We start from the raw sequence: 10,679 nt of genomic DNA, 5'->3' as shown, positions 1-10,679 counted from the left end.
ACCACTCTTTTGTGTGAATTATCAGATATAGAATAAGTTTCCAGGCTGAGTCCATTTCTAACATGACTCTTTAGATGAAAACTGATATCCTGCAATAGGTTTTTTTCACAGGGAAGAAAAATGATGGAATTTCTTTTGGGTATGAATGATCAGATTCTGAGTAAGTTGTTCCCTCCTCAGATTTTCCTCAGGGGTTACATGCAGAAGTCTCTCCCCAGAAGGAGTTCTTAGAGGTTGAACTCCTAAGAGTGAAACTACATAAGTGTGCAGAGTCATCCCACATCTGTCACATTGACAGGGTTTCTCCCATTATGAACCCTTTGATTCTCAGTAAGGGATGAGCTGCGACTGAAGGCCTTTCCACACTCACTTCACTCATAGGGCTTCTCTCTGGTGTGGATGATGGAGTGTTGAATGAGGCTTGTGCTCCACCAGAAGACCTTCCCACACACCACGCATTTGTAGGGCTTCTCTCCACTGTGAATCTGCTTGTGGCTGGTGAGGTATGACTTGTGGTTGAAGGCTTTGCCACACGCTCTGCCCTTGTAGGACTTCTCTTCACTGTGGATGGTGAAGTGCCAGCTGAGGCCTGACCGATTGCTAAAGGCCTTTCCACAGTCTTTGCATTCATAGGGTTTCTCTCCAGTGTGGGCCCTTTTATGTAAGATAAAAGCGGAGCAGTAGATGAAGGCCTTTTCACACTCAGTGCATACATAGGGCTTCTCCCCTCTGTGGATCCACTGGTGCTCGTTGAGGTATGGCTTGTGTAGAAGACCTTCCCACACTTGAGGCACTTGTAAGGCCTCTCCCCGGTATGGGTGATGGAGTGTTGAATGAGTCTGGTCTGCTGTCACAGAAGCCGTTCCCACACTTGCTTCTCCCTGGTGTGGATCCACTGATGTGTCGTGAGCTGTGACCTGTGGTGGAAGATCTTTCCATACTCCATGCACTCAAAGAGCTTCTCTCCCGTGGGGATGATGTGGTGTCACAGGAAACCTGTCTTGTGTTGGAAGGCCTTCTCATACTCGCTGCCCTTATAGGGCTTTTCCCCAGTATGGGTGATGGAGTGTTGAATGCATCTGGTGCTGTCACAGAAGCCCTTCTCACACTTGCTTCTCCCTGGTGTGGATCCGCTGGTGCGTTGTGAGCTGTGACCTGTGGTGGAAGGCTTTCCCACATTCCATGCACTTGAAGGGCTTCTGTCCCATGTGGATCATGTGGTGTCATAGGAAACTTTTCTTGTCTCAGAAGGCCTTCCCACACTTGTGTACGTTGTATGCAAATCCCTTATACAACTATATGACTTTGTATAAGGAATTTGAGCATCTTCAGATCTTTTTTTTTTTTTTTTTGGTCTGTGGGGGAATCCTGGACTAATCCACTGTGGATTACAAGGCTGTTGTTGTTTAATAACTAAGTCATGTCTGCCTGCATCCCCATGGCCTGTAGCACATCAGCCTCCACTGCCCTCCACTATTGCCCGATGTCTGCTCAAATTCATGTCTTCTGAGTTGGTAATACTACCTAATCATCTCATCCTCCATTGCCCCCTTCTTTTGTCTTCACTTTTTCCTAACCTCATGGTCTTTTCCAATGAATCAGCTCTTCATATCAGGTGGTGAAAGTACTGGAGTGTCAACTTCAGTAGAAGTTGTTTTAATGAATATTCAGTGTTGATTTTCTTTAGGATTGACTGGTTTGATCTCCTTGCAGTCCAAGGGACACTCAAGTGCCTTCTCCAGCACCACAGTTCAAAAACATCATTTCTTTGGTGTTCAGCCTTCTTCATGACCAACTCACACATCTGTACATGCCTACTGGAAAAACCATAATTTTGACTATATGGACCTTTGTTGGTAGTGAGGTCTCTACTTTTTAAAAGACTGCCTATGTTTGTCACAGTGATCTAAGCCTATGCCCCAACCAGTAATGCTGAAGAAGCTGATGTTGAATGGTTCTATGAATATCTACAAGACCTTTTAGAACTAACATCCAAAAAATATGTACTTTTCATTATAGGGGCATGGAATGCAAAAGTAGGAAGTCAAGAAACACCTGGAGTAACAGGCAAATTTGGCCTTGGAATACAAAATGAAGAATGGCAAAGCCTAATAAAGTTTTGCCAAGAGAACACACTGGTCATAGCAAATACCCTCTTCCAACAACACAAGAGAAGACTCTACACATGGACATCACCAGATGGTCAACACTGAAATCAGATTGATTATGTTCTTTGCAGCCAAAGATGGAGAAGCTCTATACAGTCAGCCAAAATAAGATCAGGTGCTGACTGTGGCTCAGATCATGAACTCCTTGTTGCCAAATTCAGACATAATTGAAGAAAGTAGGGAAAACACTAGACCATTCAGTTATGACCTAAATCACATCCCTTATGATTATATAGTAGAAATGAGAGATAGATTTAAGGGACTAGATCTGATAGAGTACCTGATGAGCTATGGATGGTGGTTCATGACATTGTACAGGAGACAGGGATCAAGACCATCCTCGTGGAAAAGAAATGTAAAAAAGCAAAATGGCTGTCTGAGGAGGCATTACAAATAGCTGTGAAAGGAAGAGAAGCGAAAAGCGAAGTTCCAAAGAATTCCAAAGAGTAGCAGAGTTCCAAAGAATAGCAGAGTTCCAAAGAATAGCAAGGAGAGATAAGAAAGCCTTCCTCTGCAGTCAATGCAAAGAAATAGAGGAAAACAACAGAATGGGAAAGACTAGAGATCTCTTCAAGAAAAGTAGAGATACCAAGGGAACATTTCATGTAAAGATGGGCTTGATAAAGGACAGAAGTGGTATGGACCTAACAGAAGCAGAAGATATTGAAAAGAGGTGTCAAGAATACACAGAAGAACTGTACAAAAAAGATCTTCACGACCCAGATAATCATGATGGTGTGATCATTCACCTAGAGCCAGACATCCTGGAATGCGAAGTCAAGTGGGCCTTAGGAAGCATCACTATGAACAAAGCTAGTGGAGGTGAAGGAATTCCAGTTGAGCTGTTTCAAATCCTGAAAGATGATGCTGTGAAAGTGCTGTACTCAATATGGCAGCAAATTTGGAAAACTCAGCAGTGCCCACAGTACTGGAAAGGTCAGTTTTCATTCCAATCTCAAAGAAAGGCTATGTGAAAGAATGTTCAAACTACTGCACAATTGCACTCATCTCACACGCTAGTAAAGTAATGTTCAAAATTCTCCAAGCCAGGCTTCAGCAAGCAATACGTGAACCATGAACTTCCAGATGTTCAAGCTGGTTTTAGAAAAGGCAGAGCAACCAAAGATCAAATTGCCAACATCTGCTGGATCATGGAAAATGGAAGAGAGTTCCAGAAAAACATCTATTTCTGCTTTATTGACTATGCCAAGTCAAGTGGCATAGTGTGGATCACTTTGTTCATAGTGATGCTTCCTACGGCCCACTTGACTTCGCAGTCCAGGATGTCTGGCTCTAGGTGAGTGATCACACCATCGTGATTATCTGGGTCATGAAGATCTTTTTTGTCAGTTCTTCTCTGTATTCTTGACACCTCTTCTCAATATCTTCTGTGTGAATCGCAATAAACTGTGGAAAATTCTGAAAGAGATGGGAATACCAGGCCACATGACCTGTCTCCTGAGAAATATGTATGAAGGTCAAGACACAACAGTTAGAACTGGACATGGAACAACAGACTGGTTCCAAATAGGAAAAGGAGTACGTCAAGGCTGTATATTGTCACCCTGCTTATTTAACTTATATGCAGAGTACATCATGAGAAAGGCTGGGTTGGTAGAAGCACAAGCTCAAATCAAGATTGCCGGGAGAAATATCAATAACCTCAGATATGCAGATGACACCACCCTCATGGCAGAAAGTGAAAAGGAACTAAAAAGCCTCTTGATGAAAGTGAAAGAGGAGAGTGAAAAAGTTGGCTTAAAGCTCAACATTCAGAAAACGAAGATCATGGCATCCGGTCCCATCACTTCATGGGAAATAGAAGGGGAAACAGTGGAAACAGTATCAGACTTTATTTTGGGGGTCTCCAAAACCACTGCAGATGGTGATTGCAGCCATAAAATTATAAGACGCTTACTCCTTGGAAGGAAAGTTATGACCAAGCTAGAAGGCATATTAAAAAGCAGAGATATTACTTTACCAACAAAGGTCTGTCTAGTCAAGGCTATGGTTTTTCCAGTCATCATGTATGGATGTGAGAGTTGGACTGTGAAGAAAGCTGAGTGCCAAAGAATTGATGCTTTTGAACTGTGGTGTTGGAGAAGACTCTTGCATGTCCCTTGGACTGCAAGGAGATGCAACCAGTCCATCCTAAAGGAGACCAGTCTTGAGTGTTCATTGGAAGGACTGATGCTGAGGCTGAAACTCCAATACTTTGGCCACCTCATGTGAAGATTTGACTCATTGGAAAAGACCCTGATGCTGGGAGGGATTGGGGGCAGGAGAAGAAGGGGACGACAGAGGTTGAGAGGGTTGGATGGCATTGCCGACTCGAGGCACATGAGTTTGAGTGAACTCTGGGAGTTGGTGATGGACAGGGAGGCCTGGCATGCTGTGATACATGGGGTCGCAAAGAGTCAGTCATGACTGTGCTACTGAACTGAGCTGAACTGAGCTGAACTGATGTTTGTCATAGCTTTTCTTCCAAGAAGCAAGCATCTTTTAATTTCATGCCTGCAATCTCTGTCCATAGTGATTTTTGAGCCCCAAAATATAAAATCTGTTACTGCTTCCACTTTTCCCCCTCTGTTTGCCATGAAGTGATGGGACTGGATGCCATGATCTTAGTCTTTTGAATGTTGAGTTTTACGCCAACTTTTTCACTCTCCTCTTTCACCCTCATCAAGAGGGTTTTCACTTCCTCTTCTCTTTCTGTTATTAGAGTGTATCATCTGTATATCTGAGGTTGCTGATATTTCTCCTGGCAGTCTTTATTCTAGCTTGTGATTCACTCAGCCTGGTATTTCACATGATTTATTCTGAATGTAAGTTAAATAAGTACGATGATAATATACAGTCTTGTCCCAACTTGGGACCAAAAGGTGACTATATAGTCCTATCCCAATTTGGAACCAGTTCATTGTTCCATGTCTGGTTCTAAAACTTGTTTCTTGACCTTCATACAGGTTCTTCAGGAGACAGGTAAGGTGGTCTGGTACTCTATCTCTTTAAGAATTTTTCAGTTTGTTGTGATCCAGAGTCAAAGGCTTTGGTCAATGAAGCAGAAGTAGATGCTTTTCTGGAACTCTCTTGATTTTGCCATGATCCAAGAAATATTGGCAATTTGATTTTTGGCTCCTCTGTCTCTTTAAAACTCAGCTTGTGCATCTCATTTCACATAATGCTGAACTCTAGCTTGAAAAATTTTGAACATTACTTTGCTAGCATGTGATATGAGTGCAAATGTATGGTAGTTTGGACATTCTTTGGCATTGCCTTTCTTGGCATTGGAATGAAAACTGACCTTTTCCAGCCCTATGTCCACTACTGAGTTTTCCAAGCTGGCTGGCATATTGAGTGCAGCACTTTAACATCATCATCTTTTAGAATTTGAAATAGCTCAGCTGGAATTCTATCACCACCACTAGCTTTGTTTATAGTAATGCTTCCTAAGACCCAGTTGACTTTATACTCTAGAGTGTCTGTCTGTAGGTGAGTGACCACATCTTCATACTTATCTGGGTCATTAAGATCTTTCTTGTCTAATTTTTCTGTGTATACTTGCCACCTCTTTTAATCTCTTCTGCTTCTGTTAAGCCCTTACTGTTTCTGTCCTTTATTATATACATCCTTTCATGAAATGTTCCCTTTGATATTTTGGTTTCCTTACAGAGATCTCTATTCTTTCCCATTCTATAGTTTTCCTCTATGTCTTTGCAATCTTCACTTAAGAAGGCCTTCTTATCTCTCCTTGCCATTCTCTGGAACTCTGCATTCAGTTGGGTATATCTTCACCTTTCTGCCTTGCCTTTTGATTCTCTCCTTTCCTCAGCTATTTGTAAAGCCTTTTAAACCACTTTGCCTTCTTCTATAAGTGAGTCCACATGTCTCTTTCATAGACAGTCTATTACTACACCACATTTTAAATTGAGCGACTGAGTGTTTAACCCATTTACTGTGACTCTGAAAGAAAGTGTGTGAGAAAAAGGAGACAGGTTAGTTGTAGACCTGCTGAGTGTGCATTGTCTGTGAAGTATCCAAGTAAGAAGACAGATTTGTGGATTAGGAACTTAAGAACTAGTAACCTGGCTTTGAGAGCCCCAAGCTAAAAGCTAGGCATAGTAATTAAAACCGTGGGAATGGATGTCATCTAGGGACAGAATACAAAGTGAGAATAGGCCAAAGATGCAATTCTGAGGAATCCTAAGTTTGTTGGTTGAGCAAATGAGGGAAAAGCAACAAACAGATACTGAGAAGGAATTACCCAAGGTGTAGGAGGAAAACCAGGAGATTGTAGTGTTTCAGAGGCCCAATAGAGTATTTAAAGGAAGGAGCTGACAGCAATACTTAAGTAAAAAAAATAATTCCTGTCCAGATGAATAAAAAAAATTAAAAAGAAGTATTATTGATTTATTTATACAGAGAAAGTCAAAGATGTAATTGTAGATTCCTGAAAAAAGGACAAAAAATAAGCTTTCAGTTCTTTTAATTGAGCAGATTTTATTTCCAGAGCAATAGGAGATGAAAAAAAAGTTATGTGTATCTTCAACAAAATCTCATCTATTAAAATGAGGAATCCAGATGTAGAAATCCTCATTTAAATTGATTATGCCTCAACATTTTTGGCTTTCCATTTATCCAAGGCTATCAAACTAAGATACATAAACTCTTGTGGGAGAAGATAGTCTGATAGATAAGAAAACATATTCAAGGAAACCAGGACCTCTAAATGCCATCTTTGGGTGATTATTATCTTGTGAAAAAGCTATTATGGCTATGCTTTTTAAAAAGAATAAACTAGGCTGATTGAATATTAGAAGACATTCATTTTCAGAATGACAGGAAAGTAAGAGTCCAAAAATCTTTGGTCTGTATTTATCTAAAGTATTGATAGTGTTAAAAAAATTTTCTACCTGCAGTCACTCAAATCTCATTCAAGTCTAAACTCAAAACTGAAATAGCATCCTAAATTTAAAAAGCTCAAAGTATAGTCAAGTGTTGAGTTCAAGGCTTAACATAGGAAATACATAGCTGATTTTATTCTTATTTTAAATCAAACTAAAATTGAGATAGAAAATTTTAAAAATATACTTTATTTATAATTAAACTTCAGTTAAGTTCAGTCACTCAGTTGTGTCCAACTCTTTGTGACCCCATGGACCGCAGCATGCCAGGCTTCCCTGTCAATCACAACTCCTGTCGCTGTTTCCATTGTTTCCCCATAATTAAACTTCAGTTTAGTTCAGTCGCTCAGTCATGTCAGACTCTTTGCGACCCCATGAATCGCAGCACGCCAGGCCTCCCTGTTCATCACCAACTCCCGGAGTTCACTCAGACTCACGTCCATTGAGTCAGTGATTCCATTCAGCCATCTCATCCTCTGTCGTCCCCTTCTTCTCCTGCCCCCAATCCCTCCCAGCATCAAAGTCTTTTCCAATGAGTCAGCTCTTCGCATGAGGTGGCCAAAGTGGAGTTTCAGCTTTAGCATCTTACATTTAATCTATTTAATCCATTATTTTGCTATGAGAAATTTCTAGCACTTTTTGAGATATTTATTTGTAATTGACAGTAATCACACCTAATAAAGAAAGAAGTAAGAAATGTCACACAGAAAATGGTATTTGAATGTTAAGTTTATGCCTGGAAATCAGCTCAGTTTTCTCTTCTCATCTCTCTTCTCCATGAAAGTAGATGAAGTCAATTTATTCTCTGTGATTGGCAAAATAAAGTCAACTCTGACTTGACACATCAGTTTCTACAGGTGTAACTTTGTTGAACTATCATTCAAAATAGTAATTCTTACCATAGTAATGATGATAGTCACATGACTCTCAGTGTTTTTAGTGAGCCTGAAGTATCTTGTACTCTAGATTTGCTCCATTCACTGTAAGATCCCACTAGAGCCTAGAATCCGTTTGCCCAGTCTTCTCATGGCAATTCTCATATCTTTGTTTCTTAATGTATAAATGGCAGGATTCAAGACAAGGGTGATGGCAAAGGCATCAATAAACAAATACTTATCCAGTGATGTTGCAGGGAAAGGCCACACATAGAGAAACATATATGGCATAAAAAACAAAATTATTACAGTGATGTGAGCTGACAGTGTGACAAACGCTTTGGATAAGTCTCCTGAAGCTTTCCAGACCGTGACCAAAATGAAAATGTAGGATATAATTAAAGAGAAGAAGGCAGCCATGGAAATAAACCCACTATTAGCAATAATTACAAACTCCAGCTTGTAAGTGTCTACACAAGCAAGTTTCATGACCCGAGGCAAATCACAATAAAAAACTGTTTATTTTATTGAGACCACAAAAAGGCAAGTTTATGACAAAAACAAACAAACATGAGATACAGCATGGATTATCCCCACTATCCAGGCAACCACTACAAATGAAACACACATTTTGGAGCTCATAATTGTCAGGTAGTGGAGAGGCTTACAGATTGCAGTATACCTGTCAAATGCCATGGCTATGAGCAGCACCATCTCAACTCCACCCATGACATGAATTAAAAAAATATCTGTGTCATACATTTTGGGAAAGAAATGATGTTGCAGTTAGTGAAAAGATCAGAGATCATTTTGGGTACCGTGGTAGAGGAAAGACCTAGATCAATAGAGAGGTTGGCCAACAGGAAGTACACAGGGGAGTGTAAATGAGAGTCAATAATTACTGTGAACACAACAAAGAAGTTTCCCAGGATAATTCCCATGTAGAACACAAAGGAGAACCAAAAAAATAAAAATAAAAAGTTGCATTTTCCATGAATTTGAAAGTCCGATTAGTACAAATTCAGATACCACAGAGTCATTTACTCCATCCATTGACTCAATCAGTAGAGAAGAAGCTGAAATAGTCTGAAGGTAGAAAATAAGAAAGAAATGAGAAATGTGAGTACCAAAATTAATACATTATTTGTTCATCAATGAATCTGTGGAAAACATATTGTAAATGCCAAAATATGAAGTGAGAAGACTTACAGATAGGGGAGCTGAAAGAATGATGATAAGTGAATAAGAGAAATGAGATAATCAAAAGTTAGTCCAGGGCGACAAAGAAATTATGTGGAAACATGGCAGGTAAGGTGGAGGAATTAGGAAAAATGAGTAACATATTCCTAGCAGAGAGCTACTTTACCAAGCTTATTGTGCAATAATTCCAACTTCTTCCATGTTATTCATATTTATTTAATATAACATCTTACATATCATGAATAATCAGTTATATTTGGAGTGTTTAAGCAAATCATATTTGTTCACACACACTCTAGGAGAATGTACTCTCTATTTTTCTTTTACTTCACACTTGAGAAATCTCAGGCATTAATCACACATAGAATAGTTACCAACTAATGAAGGCATGAATGTTGCACGTAGGATGGTAGCATGAAATTAAAAGGTTTACTTCTCTGATTGTTTCTGACACTTGGAGAATTACAACACACTTTAAATCAAGGGAAACTCAAAATTGCAAAGAAGGATTTTCAAAAGACTCAAAAAGAGGATTTTTCAATACTTTATTAGGATTGAGAGAGATTTTGTGTTTTGAGCACTGTGTTATAGGATTAATGACTGGCAATTCAAATATGAAACTGAGAAATAATGATGTCTTCACTGAAACAAAATATTTAGTCATGATAAACTAAGAAAATGTAAAAACTACAGACCATAAAGGTCATGACAGCTTGTCTTCAAGTATTTGAAGCTTTGTTCTGCTAAAATGCTGTTTGCAGGTAAGTGAAATTGCTACCAACAACTTTTAAATACAGGAGAGTATCTATCATCACTTCATATAAACAGAATGATTATAGATGTCTATCTATAAGACATATTTGAATCCATTCATTATCCAATCTAAAGAGAAAAAATAGAAGTATATTAAAAGAGATAAGTTATGAAAAGGTATACAGAAAGGGGAAGTTGATAAGACTGGTACCAAAATAAATATGGCCATTATCATAGATGCAAATATAGTTTTGTTGTCATGTCCACTAAATTATTGTGACAAAAACTGATTACAAATGAGTGTTTTTTGTGATGTGCTGTTGATATGTTTATATTGCAAAAATATGTTCACATTGCAAAAATATGTTCACATATACAATAACATATCTTGATAACTTTGGATACTGAATGTCATTTTAATATTAAAATTTTGAATATATTTTATATTTTTCTAAATTGGCCACATGTTTGCAATAAAAATGAAAAGAAAATGGAAGGAGAGCAACAGAGGAGAAAGAGGGCCAAGAAAATGAAAAAGAACACAGATTTATGGAGGGAATGAAGTATGCATATATGTGATATTAGAGGTAGAGTGTTATTATGATTTTTGGCACTAGTAATACATGAACCGTGAACTTCCAGAAGTTCAAGCTGGATTTCAAAAAGGCAGAGGAACCAGAGATCAAATTGCCAACATCCACTGGATCATCAAAAAAGAGAGTTCTAGAAAAACATCTATTTCTGCTTTATTGACTATGTCAAAGCCTTTGACTGTGTGG

The 10,679-nt window shown here is 39.0% G+C and overlaps 2 pseudogenes; both read right to left on the bottom strand.

Moving 5' to 3' along the window:
- Nucleotides 1-272: 272 nt before the first annotated feature.
- Nucleotides 273-1,217, bottom strand: LOC138444138 (zinc finger protein 805-like; annotated as a pseudogene).
- Nucleotides 1,218-8,049: 6,832 nt separating this feature from the next.
- LOC138444063 (olfactory receptor 4F15-like) lies at nt 8,050-9,000 on the bottom strand (annotated as a pseudogene).
- Between the last annotated feature and the right edge of the window lie 1,679 nt (nt 9,001-10,679).

This window comes from Ovis canadensis, chromosome 7 (assembly GCF_042477335.2).
Source record: "Ovis canadensis isolate MfBH-ARS-UI-01 breed Bighorn chromosome 7, ARS-UI_OviCan_v2, whole genome shotgun sequence".
Classification (NCBI taxonomy): Eukaryota; Metazoa; Chordata; class Mammalia; order Artiodactyla; family Bovidae; genus Ovis; species Ovis canadensis.
Note: the sequence above shows the minus strand (reverse complement) of the source record. Positions and strands in the feature narration are given on the sequence as shown.